Consider the following 27345-nt stretch of genomic DNA (forward strand, 5'->3'; position numbering starts at 1 on the left):
GAGAGCCTACAGCGGAGTGGCGTGGAGTGCGCTCGTCGTTTCTGGAAGCCGGCGCGCGCGGCGACCGGTTGTAAGGGAGACGGACACGCGCCGCGCGGAAGCGATAAGCGTAGCGATTTTGTACACATAACAAATATCGCTACAGTGCCTTTTTTTTGTTATTCAGTATAGCGCAGTCAACAGCGCACGTGAGGCATGCCCGAGACGCATGCGCTCTGACCGTATCCAAAACATTCGCTTTGTTCTTTTTTTCTGAAATTTCTAATAACCAAATAAGCCGCACATATTCCACCCAGTAAAATGTTCTCGTCGCACATGTTACAATAAGCTGATAGACGCTGCGACTGAACAAAAATGACAATGTTGGCGTTGCGCTTGCATTCAATGCGCTAAAACGAAAGTTGAATGAAAGATGATGACGACGATTGAAGATGAAAGGGCATAGTGTGGACATAGCTAATGATTCAGACATACGAAAGTATTGCAGCTTGACCAGGCGGTTGATCAACGGCATCGCTAAATCTTGGCAACGCACACAAACGTGTGATAGATCGACCGGCGTCTGCAGCCAGTCCCATACATTTCAACTAACGTTAGTTATCTCAAAGATAGTTGTTGGTGCTTTGTGAAATTAACGTTTGTTTTTTTTGTCTATAGGCAAATGTCGTATTTCAAGAGGCCCAGGAGTGAGCACCGCGCAGCCTAGCCGCCACGCAACACGTAAGTCCCAACTCTTTTAGAATAAGGCTTCGGCCAAACCTACGCGTCTGTAACGCGGGACGCGGGACGGGAGCGTCTGCAACGCAAAACTGGTGTGCACACCTGCGCTAAGATGCGAAACCGTAGATTATTCCCGCCCTTTGCCGACGCGAACTTCCCGCGTTGCAGACGCTTCCGCTTCGCAGTCGCTTTGGTCGCGTAGGTTTGGCCGAAGCTTTAAGCTTTCTGTAGAAAAAGGAGGTGGTAGGCACCAGTAGTAACGACTTTCAGAAAAAATTGTATTTTATTCTGAATAAAAAAGTTTGAGTTTGAGTCTTAAAGCCAGCAGCCGTGAAAGCAATCGGCTTTGAGGTTCTATTTTTAGATGTTTTATAACTGACTTTCAAAAAATATTTGGTCTTCAATTTTTTCTGCCTTAGTATATTTGCATACAGAAAATTTTAATCCCCTTCCTATAATGGATTTTACAGTACGTCGGCTTGAGACGTTTATTGAAATGGAATTCTTTCGCTCCGCCGACATTTCAGCATGTCGCATGGCTACAATGAGTAACAGGGTCAGAGCAAAAGTCGGGGCGGTGCGGGCGCCCCGGGCGAGGCGCAAACTTGAGGCGAGTGGGGCGAGTGCGACGAGTGGCGTCTCGCCCGGGGCGCGACTCGACCCCATTCCACGTGGGACGAGACACTGACTTCCCGACCCGGTTCACGTTAGACTTCCCTTTGCTGGTTAATAACGTTATTTAAAGTTCTACGTCAGATATTATCGAAAGTTTGTTTGTAGTGAGTCAACCATAAATAATAGAGACAAATATTAAAACATGCCATGTATATCGCTTCCTCGTGGCTGATCGTGATTCAGTTCATTGGGGAACCTAATATAGTTGAGGCCTAGAACCTCAAGTATCTGTCAGCGCGGGCGGAGTCGCGGCTGGATCATACGATACCCGAGGCCGCCGAGAACCGCTGAGTTTGTGAGAATATACCATAGGGAAGACCCACATTGTTGCGGATTCAATACAACTTACAAGATAATGCCTTGAGAATATGCAGGATGTAAGAAAACTATAACTGGTACATAAGGGTGTGTGTGTTCCCTGTATAGTAAAGTAGCAGCGCTGAAACAGTTATTTGTTTTAAAATTGTTTATGGGCAAAGCCCTGAAGCTGATATCACTTCGTTTTGTTACATTCTGTAAATTGAGATATTATATTTAGATGCATTTTTTGGCGTTAAAAAGGTGTTACGCTTAACGTTGCGTACCTATTTGTTTACCGAATTGGTGTAGATTGGGTACATTCCTTTGTTGTTTACTCCGTAGTGAGCACCGAGTACTGCGCACTGCGTGAACACGCACTCCAAATAATTAGATAACATTAATTAACAGCGAAGAGCGAACGTCATCGGAGTACCGTTTCAGGAAACTCGTTCTATTGTGTCGGGTATAGAAATACTTTCTGATGATCTAATATTATAAACTCGAAATGTTAGATGTCAGTATGATTTTGATGGCTTTTGAAAATTTGTATATATCTGGATGATATTTATGAATTTATAGACACAGGAGTAATGCCCGGATTTTGACAGGAGTTAAATTCGGCAGCGTTGTTAATAAGCAGTTAATGTTTTGAAGTTAAAAGTGCTGACAGTGAAACAATTAATTCCTCGTCGGAACTGGACATTATTCCTTAGTCTTAAGGCTCAATATATTTTATTACTTCTACTTATCGTAAAGCGACAAATAAAGCATGAATTCGATTTTACATTTAGGTTAATACACATTACCAATTTCCATAATTGGTTCAAATATAACCTAGCAAAGATGTCAAACTAATCGAGTCGCGATGGAGCTAGCATGTCTCGTATTGGCAAAAACCTCCGAAATGTAGATAAAAAAAATAAAAGGTAATCATTTGCCGTTTTTCCGCTCGAGTTTGTCATCAATTCGTCATGCAAATATTGGTCGACGTACATTTGTGTCGCCCGGCTGCGCCCAAAAACGATCCCAGTCAAGATGGATGAGGTTTACCTACACCATATAGTATTCGCCGACTCATATTGCCAATATGCTGATGGGTATTGGGGATCTTTCCACGATTGTTTATTTTTCCCTGACTGCGCCAGGAGAGTTGTTGTTTTTCGAGTTAAACGTACTCGTATGTGCGATAAGAAAAAGTAATTCCTAGGCATATAGCGGGCCGTAATTTGGTCGGGTTAAGCCAAGTCAGCTTGTATCGTAGTCGACTGGGCATGACGTAATCCGACCGAATTGCGTAGATCATCATTTACCTAAGAATCAATTTACTCTAACAGTATCTTTACGTATTTTCGACACGCAGTAAATTCTAGGGCTTATGTAGTACATAGTTGTAGGTAATTTAGGTTATTTTATTACTACGATAAGGCTGGCACATTTTTTTTTAGTTAGTAACAAAACAGTTTTCGTGGGAGACTATAACTTATTTAAGGCAAAACACGAATTACGTACAAAATGTCTGGACCGCGAAGGGACATGATGGAGGTGCACTCGTAATAATCCATTGGATAGTTTCTTTAGCAATTTTCGATATTGCTTTTCTATTTATCTTTCGATGTTTTGTGTCCTTTATATCGAAAACGGACAATGAACAGGCATTTGTAGATTAAATATTATAAGGTTTTTGGTTCGAATATATGCTTTCACAACTTTACTTGGTACACAATATATGCTTCCAACAACCGCAGCATAACGCTAAGAGGTCCCTCGCACTCATTTAAAGACATCTATTTCATAAGACAAAAACTAACCAATACATTTTATAATATTATGTCAACTTAGGATTCTTACAGACGAACGCACCTGTCCGCGACCGTAGCGTAGTGTTGTCTGTAAGCGCTCTAAGACCTAAACATTATTCAAATCTAAGGAAGTAGGAAAAGTCACTAAGAGACATTTAACGTAAGGGTGCGGTTGATGAAAACAGACGGAAGTGCGCGAAAATCATTATCCTTCTGGTCTTTGCTGTATTCAAGGAAAATGTTACGTAAACTGTGCTACTACAAGTTGATGACACGACGGCGTACGGTTTACACAAGTGTGACTGTTTATGCAAAACTCATTCCCACGATGTGCCCGAACTGACTGATATGAAACATGCCAGACAAGTGCGAAAACAAAATACCTTCCCACCTAATACAGTGACGGTGGCCGGTTTCATTGAAATTAGGTCAGCTAAGTGACATTTTATCTAGTGCGCAGCACACGAGCTCTATCTTTTAAACTCTTCTTTTGCCGTCGTAATGCAGATTACAGACGTTAGACCGACACGACCGGCGAGCAATCTCTAATCAGGCGCAGGACTTTTTACATAATATGTTAAAAATCCTGCGCCTGATTAGAGATTTCTCGCCGGTCGTGTCGTGCATGGATCTGCATTATTCGAATTAGCATATGATTATAATTAGCATAGCCAATCAGAATAATTCAGATCCATGCATCACCTTTCTTAGACAGATAAATCTGCATATTCCAACCAAACTTGGAAACATTTTTCAGACTCGAAGTATTATCACTATGTTTTGTTACACCCTGTATAGAAGAGAATATTGGAAGTATAACGTAAGTTAAATAAATGTTTGTTGTGCAAATCATACGCGTCCTTTCCGGGGTTTTTACTGAGCGGGTACCCTCCCGGGTCCAACACTGTATTCGGGGCATATCTAAATGTATCGAAGTGGAAGACGGTGTGCCGACTGCCGTGTGATGCGAGCACATTTCAAAACTTGTTTATTTTCTCGGCCGTAACTTGCTGTTTTACTATGTTTAATCGATACAGTAACAAAACAAAATTATTCTTTAGGGTATGTATGTATCGCGTACATAGAGTTCCCTGTGCAAGTAACAGCGTTAAAAAAGATTTTTTTATGTGATTTGTATGGGCATGCGCACCAGCGTTATGACGACTTAAAAATAATTAAGGGGGCTCCCCTACAAAAAAACACAATTTTGTGCCTATTTTTTTCTCTATACTCGCTTTTTAATTTAACATCACAGCAGTAAATGATGAGTACGCAATTCCAGTAACTCGTTACATCAAACCCCACATTTCATGGGTACACTTAAGAATATATAAACAAGTCGTCCTTCTCCGCGAAATTGATTCTGTTATTGAATTGTGCCGCAGCGTCGTCGTCGCCAGTTTACTATTGGAAGTGTTCCCGCCTCCGCTGCCTCCTATTGAATTACTGATTCATACTGTTTATATGAAAAGTAAAGTGGTATACTATGGGTTAAAAGGGCGACTGACGCAAAAAATCAAACATCGTCTTTCTCTCCTCACACTCACGCCCATCTTTCATATGCCAGGTGAAAAAGGACGACGCGGATCATCGCCTAACCTAACTTGGGGATGATTCCGCATTTTTCCTAATAACTCGATAAATATACAACATAATATTAAAAATCCGCTAGGTCGGATTCTCAATTATAGAAAATATTAACTTAGTGTAATGCACGGTAATATATGTAAAATTCATGAAAATTAGATGCATCATTCTATCGAGAAAATTTTAAGATATCGTGTTTCCCGTAGGTCAGATCCTCGGAAATATAATGTAGTATCTATGTTTAGAAAATGAAACAATTCGGGGCTTATTTTCAAGTATAAAAATGAATTATAAAATCGACAATTTAGGGTTAGTCGCCCCTTAAAAACTATCATGGGTGCAAGTCTCAAACGAAGATGTTCCGACCCAGCGAGGTGGTATGCAAAGGGCAAGCCCGAATGATTAATTTCAGTTCTCATATTTTTTTAAGTGCGTCGGTAACGTATTAAAAAGGTTTGATAGCGCGATGCAGGATTGTGGGTATCGCCACAATGCTGATTGTCTGCCTGTTTGCGTTTTGGGCGTAATGAGGTAACATTACGCCCAAATTTTCGAACCGATTTTGCTGAAATTTGTTATGGAGATGCTTTGAATCCTGGAAAAGACATAGAATACTTTTTATCCTGGAAAGACGGAATTGCTAGCGTCATCTATTAAAAAAATAATAGCTACAAAATCTACATGGCAAAGTAGCGCGTTTTCCAACTTTGTGTTTTTATAGCAGTGCCTGGAGATTAGACGGCTCGACATGCCTAAACAATGTAATTATAACTTTACAGTTTGCACCCGACTGAGAATCCCGACACAATGGACTCGACTGCTAACAAATTCACAAAACATTTCATTGTGATGCCGACAGTGTGTTAGGCATTCATTACACGCTCATACAAGTGACAGTCAATTCCGACAATCATGAATTATGTTTGACTGATGGTGACTGATGAACTGACGAATGGTATTAGACAGTCACTCAATTCTCTTCAGTTTTATGTCAGTCAAAGTCAAAACTTTCAGAGGTATACGTTTCTAATTTTTTTCCTATTTTGTCAGATGTGACAACACTTACTCAAAATTCGTGACTGACGGTTGCATGAAGCAAAAATCAAAATTTATTTTGAACGGTTGCATGAAGTTGATTAACGAAAATCTGGATATATCCAGATTTTCGTTAATCAACTTCATGCAACCGTCTGTCACGATCTTACACGGTAGGTTATCCATCAGTCACAGTCATGACTGTGGTAAAATTGACAGCAAAACCTACCGTGTAGTGGATGCCTAACGCTAACTCTAATTGTTATAAATCTTAGGGCACGTTCGGACGTGCGCGTTATCTGCGCGTGCGCGGTATTTGTGGAAATGTATCAAAGTAAGCTTTACGCAATCTAGCACACAACCGCAAATTGCTGCAGATGCGACTCAATAAGTTATGGTTAACAAAACCTTAACAATTTGTGTGCAGTATGTAATAAGATTACTGACAAGCGAGCTTGATTCGACTCGAAAAAAATAACACAGACTAGCAGAATCCTTGCGTGGGTATATTTTGGGCGACTTACGGCCGTTCCCAATATTTGATCTATCTCTGGTTTTGCCCTACTAGAGATAGGAATAGCTTACATAAGACATTAGAGACATATATTTTATGTCAATTGTGAGCTATTCCTATCTCTAGTAGGGCAAAACCAGAGATAGATCAAATATTGGGAACGGCCGTTAATAATATAGATGGTAGATTTTACTGTTTTAATTGAATGTTTGCTATTAACAGCACTAAGGTGATTTTGATTATTTTATTTAATCTTTTATTTTTCATAAATAAAAATTCCAAAGACATTGTTATTCGGCGCAATATATGCTTATATACAAGTTGTACCATACGCCGTTCTACATAGTAAGGCAAAATGTACGGCTCTCGGATTCCTTTCAATGTAGTCACTGAACAAAATAAAATACCTGTCCTTTAACTGTCTCGCTCAGACCAATTACACATTTGAATTGTTATTTTAAAAGCATTTATTTGCGAATAGCAATTTTTGTTCGGATCGCCGCTGACGGGGGTGAAATTTGTAATCTCGTGTCTTGATTGAAAATAGAGCGGGACGGACTGGTTATCGGAGCGGGACGGCGATAATTGTTAAACGAAGCTGCAGGATTGCGCCGCACTCGCCCGCGACCGATTCCATCTAGTTCCATCTCGTTATGTTCCCTGTGAATGTTATGTAATTTCAAAATTGATTGTCCCAATACAAGGTGTTGGTTCAATTTTCAGTGGCCAGCATACAAGCCGGAATAGACAGAAGTTGGGCCCATGACATCCGATAATGAAACACCACAGATGAAAGCCAAGTTTTAGTCCAAACCACTGAACTAGGACGGGAATCCTATAATAATAGTCTTGCGACTGTGGCGGTACCCACAATTCGCCTAACAATCCTGCATCGCACTATCGAAGTTTCGGAGAACGGCAAGATATATACAACGTCTGAAATGACGTCAGTCGGAAGATCTTCCTTTTCGGCCGCCACTAACAACGTTAAACGACCATTTGGCCTGTGTATTTAAGAATGTTTTTGTGTTGAGACTCTTTATGTTGGGAAATTTCACGATGGCAATATAGTGTTAATTGTATAAGTTTTTACTGCGATATAAAACGTCGGCCGCCTCGCCCTACAGCGCCCTACAGCGCCCTATACCGCCCTACACAATACGGCCGTGATTACAAATATTACGGCCCTTTGATACGGAAATATCCTATATCGCAAGTAACATTATTACAGGGAACGCGAGCCTTTATATTACACACGTATATTGGATTGCGCGAAGTGATTCTAACGGTCCCTCTTCGTGTGTGCCAACGATGAATAACCATGATTGCAATCAATGTTGCGCAGATACATCTAGCATCATCGGTAATGGTAGATGAATATGCAACTCTACACTCCATAATCGTCTTTATTTGTCCATCACGTAAGCCGTGATCGCAGTCTCCAATTTGACATTTGCATGAATAGCTTAAGTTGTTAAGCTTAAGGAGTTTTAACTAAGCTCACAGTTCGCAAACTGTGTTAGGTTTGAAACTAAAGGATATATGCGGATTTACTCGAGTTGAGGACTGAGTTTAGGAGGAGCTCGCAAGTCGCGGTGTCCGACTTAGGACTTGGATGTAAATTGTAATGATATCACACACGGCACCTGCTCATTAAGTTAATATACGACCTATTTCTTGTACAAATTATGTAATATCTATGTCAAGTCTTATCAAAACATATTATGTTATAACGAAAATATATTGTAGTATTTTTTTCATCCATCGTCGAGTTGTAAATTGAATGGTTTCTGGTTAACCAGATGGCTGACATTTATATTATTCAACGGGATACGGCTCATGTTGCGTAGTCGTCCGCTACGCACCCTCGTGCGGCGTAGACCCGCGTAGCTCGCCGCGTAGCCGCGTAGCCTACACCCCGTGCTACGCGCCCTAGTACGCCGTAGTGGCCTACGTACGTACTTACGTAGACGTTAATTCGATCCGAATATTATTCTTGCATGGATCATTGCGCTAGAGTGCAGCACCAACACAGACAAAAAATTGTATTCGACGTTTGACAACGTCGTTTTATAAAATGCCGAAAGTATGGCCAGGTATGGCTGTCGGTGGCTCTTGGGCCATAAAGGATTTTACATAATCTACGCACACTCCTTTTGTTTCTACGAGTACTACATATAGTCTATAGCAGGGGTCACCAAATGGCGGACCGCGGTCCGCATCCCGACCGCCGACCCGTTGTGTGCGGACCAAGCATGTTCGAAGATGATCTTCGTTCATCTTAGGACTTCAACATCTCCAGGATTTAATGTCAATATCTACTCGTATAGCTTGAACTTCATAGAGATAATTATGAGCTACTAAAAATGGTTACTTTTCTCATTGATATCTAAAAATACCTTTGTAATTTCCGTAATGTTTAATAAAATTTGTTTAACTTTTTTTTAATATAAAATGTGTGGACCGCGAAGGTCATTTGATGTGTTAACACGGACCAACACGGACCCCGAGCGAAACTAATTGGTGACCCCTGGTCTATAGTCTGTAGATAGTAGGTACTATGGTGCTTGGACGAGCGAAATGTAATATCTCATTAAAATAAAACAACGCCGGGAAAGTTCGCGCTATCGATAATTAAAAGTTTCACGAGGCCTATCGCGTTTCTTGTGGTCTGTGGATAATATTTTTTTCTTAAAAAATGTCGATGGTAGGTACTTTTAAAATTAATAACGTAGACTAGGTATACACATAATTATTATATTCGATGTATAGCGATTAATATTCGATGTATTTTAAAATGAGGCAATGATTTTTAGGGACCGGCCACGAAGCATGACCACTATTTATAATATACAGGGTGTAACAAAAATAAGTGATAATACTTTAGGGTGTGTAAGTGTTCCTTGTAGAGAGTTCACTGTGAAAGTATCAGCGCTGAAAGACCAACATTTTTTTTTCACTTTTGTATGGGGAAACTCGTGACGCTCGGGTCCTTGCCCATACAAAAGTGAAAATATTTTTTCGTCTTTCAGCGTTGCCACTTTCACAGAGAACTCTTTACAAGGAACACGTACACACCCTAAAGTATTATCACTTATTTTTGTTACACACTGTATAGACGACTTTTTACTAAAGGCCATCCTTTTAGCTCGGCAAAGTCGCAGGCAACATCTAGTGTTTGAAAATATGAGAGCATTTCATCACGAGGAGTAACATTTTTACTGCCGCGTCACAGCGCTTTAAACGTAAATAGATAAACAAGCTTTTAGCCGTGAAGCCTTTAAGCTGGTACACACTAGCCGTTGAAACCAGCGGCTTGACCGCTGTTTCACAAATTCTAGATGAACGAAGCGACGACGGACGGCCTATGTCACGCTCACACGTGTACTCCTGTTATTTGAATGATGGGAAATGATCTGATAAGATCTATAATGATTTAGATTGGTGTCCAGCCATAGGGCATCGCCATTGATAAAACTAATTTATCTTAACGAGTCGACCTAAACAAAAATGAAATTCTACCAAAATTGTGCTCCCATTATAAATAGTGCGCAAAAAATTATTAAAATATATTTTTAGTTGACCTCTTTAGTCGACGTCTAATCCATGTAGCTGTTTTTGTCCTTCCTGTACGTTTGAAAAGCTTTTTGAGAGACTACAAAGTTACAACAATACAATCCGTGTGGTGTGGACCTGTCTTGTTCTTGGCCGCAGCGTTATGGCGCATACGTTCTGTTCTGGCCTTACGGTCCAGCTATTCCCACTTTTAGTTCTGCACAGCTGACAGTTTTGTTAATGTTCAAAGTTGTTTAAATGCTGGTGGCACTCTAATATATTTTATAATTAAAATAACTTTTGTAGTTATTGTTTATATATTCTTTCGTAGATTATAACTAGCTTTTAACAGAAGAGTGTATACTGTTAGGTTAGGTTGCCACCTAGCTGTCCTATGCATCGTAACTCCCAAGGGGATGAAAACATTTTGATCTAACTTCTTTTTAAAGCTGACATGACCCAAAATACCTCTTAGCTAGATCGATTATTAGCTCTCTTTGGTTTTGCTGTTCAATTCAATAATTATATTGCCTAAGGCTTATAGTTATTAAGGAAACCTAATATAGGTTTCCTTAATAACTTACGTCATATAGAAGCATTTTATATGAATTCTTGTCGGTGACGTCCCGTTTGAAGGCGGCGATGAACAAACGGCCTTAGTGCGTTTGTGCACTACACGGAATTTTACCGTCCGGCGTTCATAACTTTCACGTTTGCCATATCAAAATGTAAGAAATCGGAACGCTGAGCGGTAAAATTCCGTGTAGTGCACAAATGCCCTTAAACCGGCTATAGTCGACACCGACTGCAAGATTCGGTTGCCGTACGGCGATCTGCAGTTTCCATACTAAGTTCACATCCGCATTCCGCAATACACGGAACGCTCGTCGCTCGAGCAGTTCTTCAGCGGTTGGTACAAATATCAACGCGACCGTTCTAGAGCAGGGCCCGACTGCAACTTGCGGTCCGTCTATGTCCACGTCAGTCTTATTCAGTAACTAGAATCTTATTTCAACCTAGTTTTGTGGAAAGCTCTACAATTATATTCTCCACATAGTATGTTAATTTAATTGGGGATTATAAATTGAGCTCCATGTTATATAATGTATTCCACAGGCCGGTACGAGATATAATTTCCACTGAGAGTTCGGCGCGGCGCGGCGGTCCGCATTAACAAGCAACATTAGAATCGTAACGAGCTCGTTAGCGAAGTTAACACAGTGATACCTAGTCATAAAAATATTTAACCCTAATCTATTAAAAATTTCCACATTTAAAAACCCCCAAAAGGTTACCTCCACTAATACCGGACCGGAGGCCCAATCCCCTACCCTTTTCCCTTCCCTACCCTCTCCTATTCCCTTCCCATCCCTACTCTCCCCTATTACCCTATTCCCTCTTAAAAGGCTGGCAACGCGCCTGCAGCTCTTCTGATGCTGCGAGTGTCCATAGGCGACGGAAGTTGCTTTCCATCAGGTGACCCGTTTGCTCGTTTGCCCCCTTATTTCATAAAAAAAAAAATGCGTAATAAACACAATGTTAGTATGTGTCTCTCTGTTACCTCTTCACGCCCCAACAGCTGAAGTCTGAACCCATGGAGATACTTTGAGTCCTGAGAAAGGACATAGAATACTTTTTATTATAGAACTTTAAAGGTATGGACGTCATCTAGTAGCAAATAAAGATATTGCATGCAGAAAAACTTTTACTTACATCTTTTGTTTTAATTTTTTTCAATTATATTTAATTTGTTTCAATTATAGAGTTTAGGCAATTTGTAGCTGTTTATTTATAACTAATAACTTACGAGTAGATACCTTACTTCTGTTTTATTTAAAAAACATAATATGAAATATAAGAACACCATAAAACTTTAAAAATAGAATGGCCAAAAAATTTCCATCCCACATTATATTCCCTTTTAGGTAAAAATCAAAAAACTGTTATATGTTGGTAACACCGAGATAACATTGTCTGCTCTAGATAATATATAACAAATTGCACGTGAAAAAAATCCGCCGAAAAGAAATTAGGTGCGCAACATAATTGAAAAGTTTCTTGTGATAAAGGCAGTGTTATGTCAAACCCATCTACTGATCACAACTAACAATGACATAACCCGACCAATGAAGTAGGTTCGTCAACTGCCTATGAATCAATTTCTCGATGGTACGTCGTGTTCCACAGTTCGCTTGTGTCGCACCGTGGTCCGTGTGCCGAGCTCTGAGCGGCGAGCGGCCGAAACCCTATTAATATTTATGACGACTCAGCATCGACCTTCACTCCACCTCGTTAAAAACTCGCCGTCGTAACTACCCTCGTTATAATGGAATCAAGCCTTCAAAATGGAAAGAGTGGTTGAGTATCAGTCTATCTAATATTTAATTCTCGTGTCGCGGTGTTCGTTGCCAAACTCGTGGGAACCAGTCGGGTGTAGTAATTTTAGTTCCGATACCTATTTTTCATATCCAAAATATCGTTGCAGTCAAAACGGCGCAGAGTCCCGGCGCAAAGTCCCGAATCGCGTCTATCAAAGTTTCCGAGATCATACGAGAATGTTCCCGCACCGTACATGGCCAAACGACGTTTGCCGGATCAGTTGGTGACGTTTGCCGGTTCAGCCGGTTACGTTTGCCGGTTCGGCCGGTAACGTGTTATATCACAACGGCCGTGTGAGTCGTACACGCGAGATTAGCAGATGTTATCTGTTATCGAGCACCTCGGTAATCGAGCTGGCTCTGTGTGTAGAGTGTTGTGTGTACAGAGATACTGTTATCGCACCACAATGCGTATTATTGCGAGTGTACAGGCGGCTTAAGTGGTCAAAGTATAGTCAGCAAATACATTACGATATAAATATTAGTCCAATAGTTAGTAGGAAAAAAGTTACGCATTTGAATATTTTCTGTCAACGCGTCTAAATAAGTTTTAATAAAAAAATATTATTCGGCAAAGCCACGAGGCTAGGCATAGAATTTCATCATAGTTAGGTGACTCGCGACAATTCGGTGATAGCATTCTGCGAATGCTGAAAAACAAGTGCAGGATTTCGACAGAAAAATGAAAATTGTTTCTTTCCTACGCCCCTCTGGCGGCGAACTAAGTTTCCATCAGGTCACCGTCCTTTTTCCGTTTTTTTACGCAACTCGAAACATAGCAACAGTAGTTGTAAATAATAGCTTAGTTTTATTCCCTCCTTTTGTTTACACTTAGATTTAAGATTTCATATTAGTAATTCCTATTGGAAAATGTTTATCTTGTGTCTCATTTTTATAATATTGCTGTCCCTTTCGCACGGGAATGTAGTGTGTTTCACACAATTGTTATTGCTGTCTCTTTCTTGCATAGTTGCACTCAAACTATTGTTGTCTCTTTTTTACATGGCTTTATTTTACACATTTTATTGTTTATTTATCTTATAAGAATGTTTGTTTACCATTGTATTAGCTTATAAGAATCCCATTTGATGTCATATTATGTGTAAAATGTTATATTTCAATAAACGGACTGCATTCGTTCGACAACAACCGATAGAACCCCACGGGCTCTAACGGTACAAATTTCCTATATAAACACGCACTTTCTCGGTGCATACACATTCACTTCCGACAAGCCAAGCAGATGCATGCGTAAGCCCTGCTCCACCACCACCACACTCCGCTCCAAGCAGTACCAAGTTCACTCCTGTGTTTCCTTCTCGTCTCCTGCACCTCCTTCTCCAGGAATCTTCCATCCGGCATCCTTCACCCTTCAAGATACAGTCCACTGCTCTGCCACCCGGCGACCACGGCCCCGCCGAGTTTGTCGTGTCGCCAACAACTGGTCCTTCAGAAGCCGGATCACTGCGTCAGCTCGTGAAGAAAGAAGCTCGCCCTGAAGATTGCAGCCAGCCCTGGAGAAGAGAGAAGCTCACCCTGAAGACGGCAGCCCAGTCCCGGAGAAGAGAGAAGATTGAAGAGAGAAAACACAGGAGAAGAGACGAAGCCCCTGCAGCCAAGGCCAGCGTCTACCTTCTGAAGAAAGAAGAAAGAAACAAGTACGCGCGAGTGTTGGTGGTTGGCTTTGCTTACCTCCACCGATTACTTGGAAGCAATCCTCATTAACGTGCGTGGCCACCTAGCGGTGTTAAACGGCCCCTGCAGAGCGCACGGAAGCATTGTGGACGACCTGACGCCTCCACACACCTACCCAGGTGAACAGTCAGACCCCGCCGGCACGGTACGGTAACGCTCTGGGGCCACAAGTTGGCACGCAACGACGGGTGCGGACATTCCTCCCGCACTCTGATGCACCCGTGAGCGCCCGCGCCCTCTACCGGGAGGTTCCTACCTTCCTGTTCCCTGCATTCCTATTCCCGGTTCGGCGTCACCGCGGTAGCAAGCTGACCGGGCTGTTAGTAGTAGGCTCGGTAGGTCGCGTTACGTATACTTAGGTAAAGACATTAAGTGAAGTGAAAGTGAAAAGTGTTAGTTTTAAGGTTAGGGCCCCTCGTGCGCAATGGAGAACGCGCGTGTGTTGCGCTCGGGCAAGTCCACGCCCTCGCGGGAAGAGACGCCATCGTCAGGGCAGACCACGACCCACGAGACCAACACATGGAGCAGAGGCACCGGCGTTGAAGACACGACGGAGAGCAGCACGCGTACCGACGCTAGGGCCAAACTAAATTCAGTACCCGCACAAATCGACAACGTAGTCGAAAAAGTAGGAAGTGCGCCGGGCACTATAGTTAACGTCCCCGGGGACAGAGCAAGCAGCAAATTATCCGCGTTGCAGGCCGAATTAGAATATCACAACTCCGAACTAGCACGGGCTAGGGCGGCGTCCGCAGCTGCCATGAGTCGGCTGGAAATAGCTAGGATAGAGCTAGGAGAATCCACCGACGCGGACCAGCCACCCAGATCGAATAAAACCCGAGTTGAAGGCTGGATCTCGGAGCAATGTGTTAGGCCGTCAACAAGCGCTCAAAACCCGGGACGAGACCCGCGTCCGACCGAAAACATCGAACCGCGCGCCGGTAACACGTCGCTTAGCGACATGACATTGCTAGCCAACGCGATAGTTCAAGCGGTCAATTCGAGTAGGTCGGAAGCGACGCCTAAATTCATTCATGAGTTGCCCCACTTCGACGGAACAATTACGGAGTGGATGGCGTTTAAATCCGTTTTTAATGACACCGCGGATATGTTCTCGGACATTCAAAATGTAGCTAGGTTAAGAAAATCATTAAGAGGCGCGGCCCGCGAAACAGTTAGAGCTTTGCTATACACAGTATCGGACCCGTACGAAATAATAGATACGTTAGAACGGCGATACGGCAGGCCAGAACTACTTATTCTCTCCGAAATCGAAAACATAAAACGTTTACCCCGTATGACGGAAGACGGGCGCAATGTTAGTAGTTTCGCGAGTAAAATATCAAACACGGTAGCGGCCATAAAGTCACTTAACCAGCCACAATATTTGTATTCTCCCGAGTTAGTGGGTCGAATAGTCGACAAGTTAAATATTATTTTAAAATATAAGTGGTACGAGTTCAAATCTGAACGACCCGGAGCACCGGAGCTCGAATTAATGGCTAGATTTTTAAATATTATGGCGGATCAGTGCGGCGCGATGTTCGCGTACGAAACAGCTAGGGAGGAAAGGAGAGGCAAGATGAAACCTCGCGCGGTAAACACGACTCGCACACGGACTCATAGATCGACGCGTTATGATAGCGATAGTTCCTGTGATAGATCAGATTGCGAAGTCACGTACGAGCCGCGTAATACCGTAGCAGCCGCGTTCAAACCCTCAGCTAAAAAGGCCGAACCATTCAGGCCGAAGCATCGCACGCCGCGCCCCGCGACAGAGGCGCCACGCTCCGCGACGGAAGCGCCGTCAAATTCGTCCAATAGAAATAATTGTCCCGTATGTTCAGGCTCCCATACGACTATTAATTGTGCAGATTTTATTAAACTTAACGTATCGGAAAGATGGGACGCAGCTAAAAATAGTAAACTTTGCTTTAGATGTCTGAATAACTCGCACGGGCGAACTTTCAGATGTAAATATATTCCATGCGGCATAAACGGTTGCGAAGCGTCTCATAATAAGCTATTACACGGCAGCGGCAGTGCAGCGCCGCCCGCAAGCGGCAATGTTAGCTCAATAAATCACGTTCGTGCGTCAAACACCTACCTCAAAGTAGTGCCGGTTGAGATAAGTGGCCCAGTGGGCACCACCGCTACATACGCCTTGCTGGACGAGGGCTCTACATTGACCCTAGTTGAGCGTACGGTAGCGGACAGTGTAGCACCCAGGGGTCGCAGCCAGCTACTTAAGTTGGAAGGGGTAGGCGGTAACCAAATTGACGACCCCGAATCGTGCAACATATCGCTAACAATCCGCGGCGCGTGTAGTCGAAATCTAGAAAAAATGAACGCGAGCACGATTAGTAATTTGAACCTTACGCCGCAGTCCGTAAGCAAGGACCTAGTTAGACAGTGCAGCCACCTAGCGGAATTAGAAGACGAACTGTGTTACGAGCAGGCTAAGCCTACGATACTTATCGGCCAAGATAACTGGCACTTAATTACGTCTCGACAATTACGTATCGGAAATAAGGGCCAGCCAGTGGCGTCGTTAACTAAATTAGGATGGGTCCTGCACGGGCAGGACGCAAGCTCGCGTAATTTAAATAATATTCAGTTCATAAGTCACGTAAGAACGTCGCAGTCCGAGGATCCCGCGTTAGAATTGATAAGGAATTATTTTAGCATAGAGTCGTTAGGTATAGAGCCGCGTAAACCTAAAGCGGATCCGGACGAGCGCGCGTTAACTGTTTTAAATAGAACTTGCAATAAAATGAACGATTGCGATCGGTATGAGTCAGGCTTATTGTGGAAAACCGACAATGAAGTAATGCCGGACAATAAGAAACAAGCCCTAAGCCGTCTGTACAATCTAGAGAACAAATTAGATAAAAACTTAAACTTAAAAATAGAGTATTCAAAACAAGTAAATAACTTGCTAAGTTCGGGTTACGCGGAACTAGTGAGCACCCCAGCCACATCACCTCGCACCTGGTACTTACCTCATTTTTCAGTGGTTCATCCCCAAAAAGGTAAGGTGCGACTGGTTTTTGACGCTGCGGCTAAATGTGGGGGAAAATGTTTGAATGATGCGCTACTAACCGGGCCCGACTTATTGCAGTCGCTATTCGGCGTTTTAGTTAGGTTCCGCGAAGGAAAAATAGCAGTAGTAGCGGACATCAAAGAGATGTTCTTACAAATAAAAGTGATTGAGTCGGATCGCGACAGCCTTCGTTTTCTGTGGCGAGGCGACGATAGAAACATCCCCCCGCGAGAATACCGTATGACCTCGCTTATTTTTGGGGCGGCCTCATCGCCGTGCGTGGCCATTCATGTTAAAAATAAAAACGCGCAAAACTTTAGTTCAGAGTACCCGAAGGTAGCTAAAGCTGCGGAACGGAACTTTTATATGGACGATTACTTGGACTCATTCGACGACGCGGACGAAGCCAGGCAAGCGGTCAATGCCATGTATAGGATTAACTTAGGCGCTTCGTTCGAGTTACGCGGTTGGGCGTCGAATGTGCCCGAAGTGATAAAGGACGTTTCCGATAAGCGAATTAGCGGCGCGACGACTTTAGGAAAAAGCGATACAGAGAGGACTTTAGGTCTCATTTGGAACCACGCTCGCGACACTCTAGGATTTAACGTGAACCTCAGAAACACGCCATCTAGTGTAATTTCAGGGGAAATTTTACCCACCAAGAGGCAAGTCACTAGCGCCGTCATGTCGGTTTTCGACCCGTTAGGATTAGTTTCGCCGGTAACTATGGTAGGTAAGTGCCTCATTCAGGAAATATGGCGTAGTGGCGTAGGTTGGGACGATCCTATAACTAAGGAACACCACATTACGTGGATGTCGTTTATTAATAATTTAAACTTGCTGAGGACTTTCGAAATAAAAAGATACGTACCTGCCCCGCCCTCTGGCGAGGGGGAGTTACACATATTTTGCGATGCTAGCGAAAAAGTTTATTCGGCCGCAGTTTATTTCGTTAGCATGAATAATAACACAAAGACGGCTAGATTAGTTACGGGAAAGGCGAAAGTAGCGCCGTTGAAACCAATTTCGATACCGCGATTAGAGTTGCAAGCCGCGGTTCTTGGTTCCCGCTTAGCAGAGTCAGTAAAACGGGAATCTGACTACAAAATTACAAAGTCGTATTACTGGTCGGATTCAAAAACGGTATTAGCTTGGATTAGGTCCGATCCGCGTACTTTCAAGTCGTTTGTCGCGCACCGGCTAGCCGAGATCGAAAGTACAACGACCCCGGCCGACTGGCGATGGGTGCCGAGCGCCGACAACGTCGCGGACGACGCTACCAAGGGCATTCCGGTGAATTTTAGTTCGACACACAGATGGTTTACAGGACCTAGCTTTATTTTAGACGACCCCGCGACATGGCCGTGCGAAAAGCGGACCGCGGCTCCCTTACCCCCTTCAGGGGAGGAGAGAATAATTAAGCAGGTTCACGTCTGTGTAGACCATGTAAATAACGATTACTTGCCTAAAGTTGAAAGGTTTTCGAAGTATAAGCGCCTGGTACGCGCTGCTGCCACCGTCTTGCTCTCGGCTGAGGCATTTAAAGCCAAATTGCTCAAGAGAAAAGTAAATACGGAAATCTCTCCTGATCACATCAGACTAGCAGAATTACTGCTTATCAAGAGGAGTCAGAACATCTCGTTCGCGGACGATATAAAGACGATAGAGGCTGGGCAACGACCTCCGAAGAGGTCCCCCTTTCACAAACTTGCTGTGAAACTCGACCGCAGCGGGATATTATACCTCGATAGCAGAGTTAAGGAAGAATATAATCTGCCTGTCCTACATGCGAAGGAAGAATTTACCCGACTGTTAGTGCATCACACGCACGCAGTATTTAACCACGGCAATCACCAAACCGTGATGAACGAGCTCCGACAGCGCTACCACATAATTGGACTACGCAGCATCCTTCGCTATATATGCAACAAGTGTCAATGGTGTAGAACCTACAGGGGAACTCCCTCTAAAATTCCTCTGGGTGACTTACCTCCTGAAAGACTGGCCCACAATCAGCCGCCGTTCACAGCCTTGGCGGTTGACTATTTTGGCCCAATGCAAGTCACGATCGGGCGAAGACACGAGAAGCGGTGGGGCGCACTTTACACGTGCCTCACCACTCGGGCCGTGCATCTGGAGCTGGTGCCTTCCCTATCTGCATCCTCCATGATCATGAGCTTGCGCCGAATGATGTCCCGCCGTGGCACTCCAACGGTCATATATAGCGACAACGGAACCAACTTCGTGGGCGCCGAGAAAGAAGTGACGGAAGCTCTTCAACAAAATGACGACGCGATGAAGGTCTTCGCCTCCGGAAAACAGATAATTTGGAAAAGAATACCCCCTGGGGCCCCGAACATGGGCGGCGCCTGGGAGAGATTAGTGAGATCTGTGAAGGCGGCATTACGAGTCACCTTAACAGAAAAGACGCCCCCAGATGAAGTGTTGCATACGCTGTTGCTGGAAGCAGAACATGTCATAAATACGAGACCGTTAACACCAGTAAATCCTGATCTAAACGAGGAATCACTGACCCCAAATCACTTCCTAATTGGGAGGTCAAGCGGGATGATACCTTTCGGCTCGTATAAAGACTACACAGCAGACAGTCGCTCGTGGAAAGCTGCGCAAAAGTTGGCCGAAGCGTTCTGGGCTCGATGGGTAGCAGAGTACAAACCCCAATTGATGCCTCGGCTCGGCAACCCGCAGCACAGCAACCTCAACCCCGGAGACATCGTTATAATATGTGATAGAACGATGCCCCGTGGAATATGGCCTAGAGGTGAAATAATAAAGACTTTCCCAGGTCCAGACGGGCGGGTTAGAGTAGCAGAAGTCCGTACAGCCGCCGGACTAATTCGTCGCCCAGCCTCTCGTCTGATTCTCGTAAGCAGCCAGGAATAAAACGTTTCGGTGCTTGCGCACGAGGGGGAGACTGTAAATAATAGCTTAGTTTTATTCCCTCCTTTTGTTTACACTTAGATTTAAGATTTCATATTAGTAATTCCTATTGGAAAATGTTTATCTTGTGTCTCATTTTTATAATATTGCTGTCCCTTTCGCACGGGAATGTAGTGTGTTTCACACAATTGTTATTGCTGTCTCTTTCTTGCATAGTTGCACTCAAACTATTGTTGTCTCTTTTTTACATGGCTTTATTTTACACATTTTATTGTTTATTTATCTTATAAGAATGTTTGTTTACCATTGTATTAGCTTATAAGAATCCCATTTGATGTCATATTATGTGTAAAATGTTATATTTCAATAAACGGACTGCATTCGTTCGACAACAACCGATAGAACCCCACGGGCTCTAACGGTACAAATTTCCTATATAAACACGCACTTTCTCGGTGCATACACATTCACTTCCGACAAGCCAAGCAGATGCATGCGTAAGCCCTGCTCCACCACCACCACACTCCGCTCCAAGCAGTACCAAGTTCACTCCTGTGTTTCCTTCTCGTCTCCTGCACCTCCTTCTCCAGGAATCTTCCATCCGGCATCCTTCACCCTTCAAGATACAGTCCACTGCTCTGCCACCCGGCGACCACGGCCCCGCCGAGTTTGTCGTGTCGCCAACAGTAGTTTTCACTTTAAAAATATTCATACTGATTCTCGTGCACATAATATAAAACCCTCAAGTCAATCTTCTCCGGGGGTCAATCTTCTCCGGGGTTTACTGTGAGCTACTAGCCTACTACTTTAATGAAACTGTTTATTTCTTCTTAGACTATAAACTGGGAATGGCACGCCGCCATCAAAAACTTAATTAAAGTTATGGACGCGTTTAATTACTCTTGCTTGTCTACCATCTACGTTGTTTATTTTTGGTAGAGTCCAATCGGCGAATCAAGACTCATAATCTATACTTACTAATATTATAAATGCGAAAGTGTGTCTTATAGATAGACAGACAGGCAGACAGACTTTTATGAAAAAAAATACGACTTTCTGTGCCACGATAGTTCCTACAAATGAACCGTCAAAGACTGTTTTAGTAATAAGTGACATAAGACATCAGATAGGGCGTGCACAAATACAAAATTAAACTTTGAATCTATGTTATATACTTACATAACTAATAATAATAATAATACTATATGAATTATAAATAATAATAATAAATACTATACAATATGTCTATAATACATAAATACTATATGTATATTTAATAACGGTACTTAAATGGATTGAGATTCATGAAGATAGTGCTCCTTTAGGCGTCTCTTAAACACACCGATGGTAGAGCTATCACGAACAGTAACTTAACTTAGTTCAAAATTGACCTAAAAAGAGATACTCAATGTATGCTTCAAGAATTTAAAGAATTGGTATTACTTTGGAAGCTGATATTATCATGAGTATAATAAACAGAAATAGGAAATTAATAACGGAGAAAGGAATGTTCATAATAATTCATATGCTGAAGATTTTTTGCTGTATTTTTATTATAAACTAGATGACGCCCGCAACTCCGTTGCGCCAAAACTCGTTTATCGCGCGGGAACCGTACATTTTTCAGAGAAAAAACTATCCTATGTCCTTTCCCGGGACTCAAAGTATCTCCATGCCAAATTTCAGCAAATTCGGTTCAGCTGTTTGAGCATGAAGAGGTAACAGACAGACAGACGGACAGACAGACAGACACACTTTCGCATTTATAATATTAGTATGGATTTGTAGCTTGCAAATTATGAGTTAATAAGGCTTTAAAAACGGTAAATTACGGCATCTCCGTAGGGCAGCACCTTAAGATCGTAGTCGATCGAATTATAAAAGCGACAGCGTGTCTCCCTGTCTGAGATCTTTCAAAAGCCGCTGTACCGATTTCGATGAAATTTGGTATCGACATACTTTGAGACCTTCAGAGGAAAAGTCCACCTTATTTAATTAATCTAAGGAAATTGGGCAACGAATAGGAAAGCAACGAGTTTGGGCCACATCTAGTCTTATATTGTGTAGAGCTTGTGTGCCAACTGCCACGACGTTTTTAATTATTTAGTCGTGAAGTATAGTCGGCTCCCCGTCGTAGCCGTACTCGTCTCCCGAGATGCCGGCAGTTGCTAGGGAAAATTGAGATTCGATCATTCAATTTGGCAATTTGAGATTTCATTTATTATTCATCGTGGCGTTCTATTATTTACATCGGTTCAGGTACCTAGGTGAAAAATCTTTTGGTATTTTTTGAATAAGCCGCAATGGCATTAATTAATGTTCGTCTCACTTTTGAACGGCACGTTTTACTTTTTAGATTAGACTTAAGGTTCCGCACAATTTAGCTGTGCACTTATTGCGCTTCTGTCAGAAATATTTGATCAAAGGCTTCTGCAATAAAAAAAGTTTTCAACTACTCGAATGTGTAATTATCTGGTTGAATTTGCTATCAGCTAATTGATTGAATAACTAGCAAATTCATTGAATGAAACGATTCAATTTCATAGTAACCTTATGTTAAAAACTTGACGAGTTGGCCTTCGGGTTAGTAAAAAGTTGACGGCGGTAAATTACAGTCAACGACTTGACGAGGTTGGCGTTAGTCATTAAATGAAAATATGGTTTAATACCTCGATGGTGGGAATCACATACACAATAGATATTCAATTGTTATGCGGCACCCGGGTTCCGCTTGGGAGTTGATGGGTTACTTCAATTAATTTGCTAGTCATTAAACCCAATAGCGGATTCACCAGATGACTGCGATATATCTAAATACATTATATTCGTGTAAATACGTTAATGGCGAGCAGGTAACACACAGACACGTTTATAATATTAGTATGTATATTGTATACGAACATATTGATCGAATTAGTGAGTTGGTACTTTGTACTACGAAATTACGAGAATAGATAACTTTATCGAAACAATGATTGCCAATTAGACCACATAATGAAGCTCTTATAAAAGTCTACAATTTAAAATTGATTCTGAATAAAAATATTTGTTGTTGTGTGGGACTATGTCCAATAGAATTATTACTTGTTAATTTTTATGTATTTTTTTTATTTTGAGTTTGTGTCATCAACCGAGCCGAGATTCGAATCGAGTATTTAATCCTCGTAGCAAGTCGTATCCTATTATCCTTCCTTCTCTACATAGAAGAGAGTTACAGTCCGACTCCACTCGCCACGTCCTCTTGTAGTGTGGCTAGCCCATTTCCATTTACGGCAGCGTCGTCCGCATCATCAAAACGTGATTTTGTAGCCCAATAGGCAAAAATATCAATAAGTATACTTATACCTAAAATAACGTTTATTGTTGATTGTATATTTGTTGATGTTCTTCTCTTCTTGATCGTTGATGTCTTGATTACACCTACCGAGTACAGTGACGAGACAGTGCTCTCGGCCAATCCTACTTCCTACTAATATTATAAAGGCGAAAGTTTGTTTGGATGTATGGATGTTTGTTACTCTTTCACGCAAAAACTACTGAACGGATTTTAATGAAACTTTACAATAATATAGCTTATACATCAGAATAACACATAGGCTACAATTTTAACCGACTTTCAAAATGGGGGAGGTGTTATGTTCGTTTTTTTATATTCAACGATTACTCCGCCGTTTGTTAACCGATTTTCAAAAATTTTCTTTTGGTATATAGGGTATCCCAATTTGGTATTATATTCACAAAAGTGGTGATCTGATGAAGGATCCATAAGTAGTCGAGGGAACTCCTCAAAACTTATAGGGAAACATGTGGTGACTTCGGTTTCGTGAGAAGTATTCTAAGCATATGCTACCAACAAGTAAGATTTTGCACCGAGATATACCTGGTAGACCGTGGTTCGGAAGGTGCTGAGAGAACTCCTGATTCTTTATATGTAGATACAAGTTTGGGAGTTTTGGTGTTGTTTTAAGAACGGAAAGCATATGCTACTATGCAAATTACATTCATCATCATCATTATCATCACTACCATATTATACCATTTCATAGTCTTTTAGATCGCGACTCGAGTTTGTCAAGCGATAATTTAAAAAAATCTATACTTAACATTATAAACCTGAAGAGTATGTTTGCTTGAATGTGCTAATCTCAGGAACTACAGGTCCGATTTAAAAACTTATCTCAGTGTTAGATATCTCATTTAACGAGTAAGACTATAGGCTATATTATGTTATCACGCTAAGACTAATGCGACCGAAGAAACTTAGGAAAATGTGGTAAAAACGGGGAAAATATTAGAAAGGGTTTATCTGACGAACTACTGGAGCAATTTTTATGGCAATATTTGGCACAGATATAGAGTAGACCACGTGAAAGGAGTATTTATAGCTATTTTTATTCGAAAATGTACGGTTTCTGTGAAATTCCTAATTTACGTGGGCGAAGCCGCGCGGGACACCTAGTCAAATATAAGCATCGATTGCTCGGAGACACTCGAGGGCACTGTGTTATGTGTTGCCACTGTACTCAGTAGGTCCGTGTGATCATGGCAATGAGGCTCGATTACCCTACTGAGAGAATAGCGAGACAGTGCTCCGAGAGCACCGAGTGCTCGGCCGAGCGAGGGCGCTATCTCACCAGTTCCCAGTCTACTCAGTAATCAGGAATTTATCACGAAGTTAAACTCTTTAAAGAACTCGTCTCTACATTATCTAGCAATAGATGTAACAGCACGATAACGGTCATCAAGTCGTTAGCGTGAATGTCGATATGTATCTGGCGCGGGAGACGGGAACAACGGACGCCTGTCAATTTGCCACCCGTTTCCGTGCGATGCGTACGTACCTACTAGTCTACTAGGCGAGGTACTATTCTTTTATCTTTTAACTACATGAAAAACTAGAAGACCTTCGTTGCGCCAAATTTCGTTATTCGCGCGGGAACCGTACATTTTTCCGGGATAAAAGGTATCTCCTATCTCCATAATAAATTTCAACAAAATCGGTCCAGCGGTTTGGGCGTGAAGAAGTAGGTAACAGACATACAGCCAGACACACTGTCTCATTTATAACATTAGTATGGATTCTAATAATATATTATGTGGTTGTCGCCGAGTTCGTACACACTCTATCGAGAGAAGTCTTTGACAGGCGTGTACGTCGGAATAGGAAAAGAACGACTTGATTGTACCGAGTTCCAGTTAACGATTAATCGCCACAAGTTCCGATGCTGGGAGCACTGTGAGTCACGAGTGCGGATGTGCGGAATGTGGAGTTCTTATTTGTAACCAGCGTTGCCCGATTTTTTTTTGTAGGTACCAAGTCGGGACTTTGGAACTTTTTGAAAAAAAAGCGGGATTCTTCAGTCAAAAGCGGGACAATGTAAAAAAAGGTATAAAATCAAAAGTTTTTTGAATTTTTTATCTTTTTATTTGCGTTATAATAACGTTTACGTGACAAAAGATAGCTAAAGTAGCCAAAGAAAATCCACCCCTCTACCTCCCGTACTTTTATCTTCATTACGCACCTTTCTTTCTCAGCACGCTGCACGTACGTTCGGGCTTTCCCCGAAAAGCGGGACAGAGCCTGTCCCGCGCGAGACATTCAATTTTGAATCATGAAAAAATCGGGACGTCCCGCCAAAATCGGGACGTCTGGCAACGCTGTTTGTTTATAACTGTCGTACGGTGCGTACGCAGTTACAAAATATGCTGAATGATGTTAGACAACGCAATGTTTGCCCACATTGGCTTTTTTACGCGTGGAAATGCTTTACACATCCCCGGCGGACTGGGGATGTCGGCAAATATGGGCAAACCCGCAAACGGGTCACCTGCATAGCTAGCACACCGTCACAGTAGACAAACGAGAGAAAATAAATTTTGACAGTTTTACCGGAAAAACATTGCAGAAAAAGTTTATTTCGTATCTCGATATCTTTCGCTTTTGAAAATCTATATGTCAAGCATGACGACCATTTTTATCCGCTTTTGACATTTAGTTTCTTGATTCTTTTTTATTTTTATTATGGCACTTGGCTCTAAAACCATGGCTAGTGTCGAGTACATGGCGGCAAATTAAAAAAATCGTTTATAGCAACCCTGTCTACAGTCGGAATTATAGTTTTGATCTACAAACTACGAATAATAAAGTTCCTTAGTTTTTATTATTCGTAGATTATATTTATATCGTATTTCGTAGATCAAAACTATAATTCCGGGTATAGACAGGGTTGCTACATGTGGATTTTTTAAATTTGCCGCCATTTAATCGACACTGGCCATGGTTTTGTAGCCGAAGTGACAATAAAAAAATCAGAATCAAGAAACTAAATGCCAAAAAAAAAATTGCCGTTGCTATAATGGTTCTATGGAAAGAGTTTCTTGTCTTTGTCCACTGAAACTCAAGTCGATGGGTGGCGCCATGCTCGGGATAAAGATATTATGTAGACACTAGCTGTTGCCCGCGACTTCGTCCGCGTTAGCATAGTAGATCACATCTCAAGTATTATTTATTGTACAAAAATATTCAATAATATACAGAATTGACTTTCCTACGATTTTATTATATATAAATGTTCATTTTTTCCACATTTTCATCTATTTCTTCGCTCCTATTAGTCTTAGCGTGATAAAATGTAGCCTATAGCCTACCTCGATGAATGGGCTATCTAACATTGAAAAAATTTTTCAAATCGGATAAGCAGTTCCTGAGATTAGCGCGTTCAAATAGGCCATTTCATATAATTTCCTCCGTTTTTCCACATTTTCCTCTATTTCTTCGCTCCTATTAATCTTAGCGTGTTAAAATATAGCTTATAACCTTCCTCGATCAATGGACTATCTAACACTGAAATAATTTTTCAAATAGGACCAGTAGTTCCTGAGATTAGCGTGTTTAAATAAGCTCTTTCAAATAATTTCCCCCCGTTTTTTCCACATTTTCCTCTATTTCTTCGCTCCTATTATACTTAGCGTGATAAAATATAGCCTATAGCCTTCCTCGATAAATGGGCTATCCAACAGTAAAATAATTTTTCAAATCGGACCAGTAGTTCCTGAGATTAGCGCGTTCAAACAAACAAACTCTTCCCAATTATAATATTATATAGTATAGATGGGAAAGAAACTGCCATTACTTACTTCCGA

The 27345-nt window shown here is 42.0% G+C and overlaps 1 protein-coding gene across 2 annotated transcripts in view; it reads left to right on the forward strand.

The window, feature by feature from the left end:
• LOC121730555 (arrestin red cell) overlaps positions 1-27345 on the forward strand; it is a 79336-nt gene that overhangs the window by 36247 nt on the left and 15744 nt on the right. For both annotated transcript variants that reach the window (XM_042119653.1, XM_042119652.1), the window contains exon 2: positions 658-720. The gene's annotated coding sequence lies outside the window, so the exon portion shown is untranslated. The remainder of the gene's footprint in view (positions 1-657; positions 721-27345) is intronic.

Source organism: Aricia agestis, chromosome 9 (genome assembly GCF_905147365.1).
Source record: "Aricia agestis chromosome 9, ilAriAges1.1, whole genome shotgun sequence".
NCBI lineage: Eukaryota > Metazoa > Arthropoda > Insecta > Lepidoptera > Lycaenidae > Aricia > Aricia agestis.